The sequence below is a fragment of the Empidonax traillii genome, unplaced genomic scaffold, assembly GCF_003031625.1.
Source record: "Empidonax traillii isolate 1590-97213 ecotype Southwest subspecies unplaced genomic scaffold, ASM303162v1 scaffold544:size423439, whole genome shotgun sequence".
NCBI lineage: Eukaryota > Metazoa > Chordata > Aves > Passeriformes > Tyrannidae > Empidonax > Empidonax traillii.
The window spans coordinates 90,541-96,122 of record NW_020955737.1 but is presented as its reverse complement, the minus strand read 5'-3'; positions in this window follow the sequence as shown (position 1 = coordinate 96,122).

Here is a 5,582-nt window from a genome sequence, read left to right as displayed (position 1 = left end):
GAATTAGTGTCTATTCTTTTTGGAAGGAAATAAAATTAATTCAGTCTAGTTCTAATTGACCCTACATTATTTCTTAAACAGTGTCTATGATGGTTAAGCTTGCACAGAAGTTTTCTTTCCTGTGTTTTAAAGTGGTACATTTTACTGAATTGCAGGGTGTCAGTACTTCATCCTTGAACGTATATTTGAGGCTAATCTAAGTTAAATATTGGTTTGAGGACCAACTGGAGATGTAACTGTTATTACTTCTGGTTATATTGCATCTGATTACGGAGAGATATTTTCATCCAGGCCTCAAGTCAGTAGCACTCAAAATACTCCTAAATGTAAGTAGCAACACTTAGTAGCTTGAAAGGTCTTGCTTTGTAAGTAGTTAATTCCATATTGGGTATGAATAAATACTTGCATCGAGCAGCTTCTACAAGTTATTTAAACTTTTGAAGTGTAATTGGCACACTTTGCTCATAGAACATCGTGCTTAACTTATCCCAGAGTTTTCCTTAAGGTTTTTCAGTGAAGAAATTACAGGCTTTGAGAATAGGAAGAGCGGACTTTGAAACCACCTTTCCCAGCCTGCTATTCCTGCATTAGACCACCACTTTGTGAGCAAGTTCAGGTAAGGGGAGGAGAGTCTGAGGGGTGATGGAAACGTAGCTGGTGGTTTTAAAACTGGCAGAGGATTTCAGTGCTTACTCATCTTGCATGTTATACTGCTCGTACGATCGTACATTTACCTTACCTGGTTCTGCTGCTGTCAGAACGAAATGAGGCAAGTTCTGTACTCAGAATCTTTTGTACTCAGACCAACTTTTTAATGGTAGAACAGACTACATTTCTCTAGCTTTGTCTGTTTATGGTCCATCAGTAAATACAAGGCATTGAATATAAATACCTGTTGGTGGAGAGTGTGTTTCTTGAAAAGGTGGTATGAGGAGCGCAGGTTCAGATTTGAAATGCTAAATGAGTAAATTCATAATGAAACGGAACATCGGGGCCTCAGCTGAACTTGCACCTAATTTTAGTTATCTTCTGTTTGAAGAGGTTCACTGTTGAATTGAGGTAGTGCATTTTGACTCCTTTTTCTTCCCCTTTGTGGCTGCAAATTGCCAATCAACAAAGCCAAATACTAAAGACATTTTAACAGTGTAGCTTGTCAGCAGTAGTGTAGTTTTAAAGGCAGGTGGAGATCCTTTCATTCCACTAATTCCATAGTAGGTGAAAAGTAGCAATATTTACCAGAAGCAGCAAAATTATTGAGGCTTTAAGATGTTTGAAGAAAGCTAATCCCTTCAAAGTGCAAGATGAAGAGGCATGGCAGTGATGGTAACAGGTGTTTCCACTTGGTCATCACCTGTCCCGAGGCGCTCACAGGATATTTTGTCAGTGCGTGCCTTGGAAATACAGTCTGATTAGTCTTTCTACTCAGTTAAAATGGAGAAATTCAAGGACAGTATGTGCTGAATAGCATTCTTCAAAATGTTCCCTTAATGCCTAGAAGAAATGGAGAAAATTTGGTGATTTTGCTGGGGCTCCTAGACAAATCCGTCTAGGAAGTCTAATCAGTCTAAGTGGCAGCTGTTGCCGATGTTGGTTGATGTATAATGTGTGTCCATAATGTACCATCTATAATTTTGGCACTTCAGAATAACAAGTTTTTCATCTGTATAACACTCTTCTAAAGTCTGCCATGTTACAGTGGCCGGAGGAGGGAAGTAAACACTGTTTGTGTCAGCACTGAGCTTTACTACACTAAAGTTCCTGCGGTGTTTAAAGCTGTTGAGAAGAACCTGGGGTGGATTTCAAAACTGAAGTTTGGGTGTGAGTTTTGCAGGCAGGAATAAAAATAAGAGTTGGACTTCAGATCAGTGTGCGTCTTCATGGCTGTGCAAATGGAATAGTTAAAAAGTAGCACTTGGAAAGAGTCCCAGGGCTAAGGAATGGGAGAGTGAAGTAGGGCAGAGGGTAAGCGACCTTACTGTTGAACACATGGAGCAGAAAGATCTGCAGTGTTCCGTAAAGGCAGAAGCAAATTTGAGCAGGAATGTATGTGCTTGTATTATGAGACTGAATATCCCATTCGATCATATGAATTGGTCTAGTGTGAAGATGGCTTTAGAGCAGTGCTTAAATGCCAACTGGATGACTACTGGCTTAATTCTGTAATTTATTCAGTGGTCCTTTTCTCAGTTTCATTCTCTTTGCCTCAAATAAACCAGCTTAGGTAAATTTATGTGTATTCTCAATCATCCTATATTATTAAGGCAAATTTGCTTGGAATTTTTCCAGTCTTTCTCTCTGGAAATAGTCTGGAGAGTATAGAATTTTCTTCTGCAGCAAGCACATCAGATTCTCTGTAAAGTTAATGTGAACTTTTCAGGTCCTGGCTTCCCCCGAAGTAGCAGAGAAACAGTTTTGCTCTAGGTAAATGGATAAGATCACTTATAGGAGCAACTGGGTTTTAGACAACTTCCATTTCAGGGTTTTCCAAATGTTCTGTTATTTTTTTTTAACAGAAAACTCTTGAGTGCTGGTTGGGTACCACGCCTTCTATTGAATGTTAAGGTGTGGATGTGATAACCCTCTTGTGAGCTGCTGTTCTCACCCGGTTCATGTGAATGCTGGAAGCTCTGCAGGAGCAAGCCTGAAGTTCTGTCAAGTGTTGGTTTAGGGAGGGAGAGGAAGGGACTGAGAGGCAGTGGTGTCCCTTGCAGAACTTCTGTGTGCTTGTCTTGCCACCATTTATTAAAGAGTTGCTGCAGGTTTCGGTGTGATTTCTCTCTAATCAGTCTGATACTGGGTGACATCTCTGTCAGTGCTTTCTCTTCAGAAACTCCCGAGTCGCAGTTTGCCAGGAGATGGCAGTGAATTACCTGTTTGCACAGCATGACCAGCAGACAGAATAGCAGTGTTGTCGTGCCCCTGTGAGGTCAAGTGTGTGTAGGGTGTCCTGGGGTGTTCAGTGGACCCTGACAGACTTGGAGCGTGCCAGTGTCACAGAGCAGATTTCCCACACACCACTGCAGAATAATAAGAAGTACAACTCTGAGCTGATTTCTGACAGTCCCGGGTGTACTTGTGCATTCATCAGAAGTACCAGCAAGGCAATGGAAATAAAGACTAAATAAAAACTGCTGAGAGTGACATGAGTCATGTATGCATGCATAAACCAAATATTAATACTAAATATCTTTTGAGAGAAATGTGGAAATCTAATGACACATGGTGTTAATGAATGTGCTTTCAGCTGTGAGTGGCTATTTTGGTTTGCTGATAGACCCGTACAACAGCACTGCTTCTTTCCAATAGTGGCTTCCTGGAAAGTCCAAGCTCCCCTGATGCAGTTGGGGCCTTTGCTTCAGTCTGTTGCTGAAAGGCAATTCCATGAACTGTAGAACAGTTCATGCCAGCAATTGGTTGCAAGATAAATCTGTGGAAAACTACCTTGTTGGTTAATGTTTTGATTTAAGGGCTCATAAATTCAGGTGTCCTTCACAGGTGCAAAATGCTTGCCAAGGACCTCACTAGTGTTGCCAGCTGCCATTTTGGCTTGCAAAGGTTTTGACTGTCTCACACATGGGGCATCGTGCAACTTAACTTTTGACTTATTTTTTTAACCCATTTATATTTTCTCAGCAAAACAGAAGATTTGACCTTTTGGTACAGAATCCTTCGGTTTTCAGTTTTAACTGGTGCTCTGACTTGAACCTCCAATTGATTTATATGAATCTAATGACTCCCATAGCTTCGAAGGGCATACAAATGTTCATGGTTTGGAAACAGATCGTAAGGAATAATGTCAGGTCTTCAGGTTTTCCTCGTGTGGTTGGTTGGTTTGGTTGTTTTTTATTCTTTTTTCTTGCATAGGTTGGGGATAAGGGATTTCATCTAGATATTTCTAGAGTGAGAAATAAAAATGCTCGGTCTGAACTGGCAGGGAAGCAGGTATCTGCCTAGATTAAATTAAGGGTAGAATTTACTTTTACCTCCTTTAATTGCAGTTAAAAAGCTTCAACTTTATTACTGGGCTATTTGAAAAGTGCCTATTACAGATTCTTCCTTAAGTGAAAATGCCTGTTAGAGATTTTTCCTTAAGTGAAAGTACCTCAGTGCACATGGAATAACATTTATGGCCTGGTTGATTGTAACACTTAAGTATTCCTGATCTATGATAAATCTCTACTTAAGAGAACTAGATCAGGTCCTAGAAAAGCAATACTCATTTCATGCCAACATTAACTTGACCAAGTCAAATTACTCTAGAGCACTTCTTTCTATTTTGATATAAGTAGCAAGTGGTGCAGACCATGAGGTTTTATTGATTGACACGATTATGGCTAAAATGGTACAAGTCTATTTTACTGTGTGTAAAAAATACAGAGTGTTTCTTTCAGTGAGAAAAAGCAGTCATAATGAAGTGTGAACGATACGAAGAAGCAATTTGACAGTGTTAATTGTTAGGTTTTATAGACCAGAAGGACATTTTGTGAACATCAGAACTTGCCTTTCTTCAATTTATACCAATCTATAGGGTATTAGTTTACACTGCAGACCTTGTCTTGCTCTCAGTTTATTTACTGATGAACCAGTATAGCTTTAAATCACTTTCTGGGTCAAATCAATTAAAACTGGTAATAAACTATAAGTAGAAAAAAATTTACTGTATATCATATGTATTATTATGTCATCTTTTTTTCTCTGTTAGTGATAACCATTTTTGCAATTAGTGAGAACAACACTAATGTAAAAATTGCAAAGTAGTTGCACTGGAAAGATAAAAATGGCTTATTTTCCTCTGCTTTGCTCCCCCACTGCCCATGGATATGCATAAATTCCTGAACATTGAAAGGAACAATTTTGCTTAGTCTTGATTTCAAAGCCTGTCTCCACTAGGTTTGGCCCAGCAAGTTCTCTGCTTCCCTGCTTTTTTTTTTTTGTGCCTCTCAGAGTCATACAGTCCCTCAGATCCTTCGTCTGTCTCCATGGCTGTGGTGGTGTGTAGGGCATGTTGCCTTGGATAAGCTTCTATTTTCTCTGCCTGTTTTTCTGGTTTAATTGCACATTCTGCTAAATCTGATGGTGTTTGGCACACTTTTGGGCTTTAAATTGTTCTTTAGCTATCCGCAGATTAAAAGTCTGGCTAACAGCAGTTGTTAATACCTAATTTCCAGCATAATAATAAATATATTTCATTTCAAAGAACAAGCACATTTCTTCTTTGCAAGGTCAATTTTTTACATTTGTGTCTCAGCCACTTTCCCAATATGCTACCTGGCCCAGAGCCTCACCACCCTTATAGTATAGAATTTCTTCCTAATACCCTGTCTAAACCGACTCTCTTTCAGCTCAAAGCCATTACCCCTTGTTCTATCACTGCATATATGCAGGAAAAGATGAAGAGGGGAACAAAAAAAAAATATGGTTGTGTTACAAATGCAGGCATGATGAACTGAATTTCACACTGGTAGTTCTGTGACAGTAACTTCTGTAAGAAGTAGTATGCCTGGGTGCTTTTTTCCCCTCTTATCCTAAATGGGCATGTTTGTGGCTGTAACTTGTAACAGTGTCATGACCTATCCAGTTTA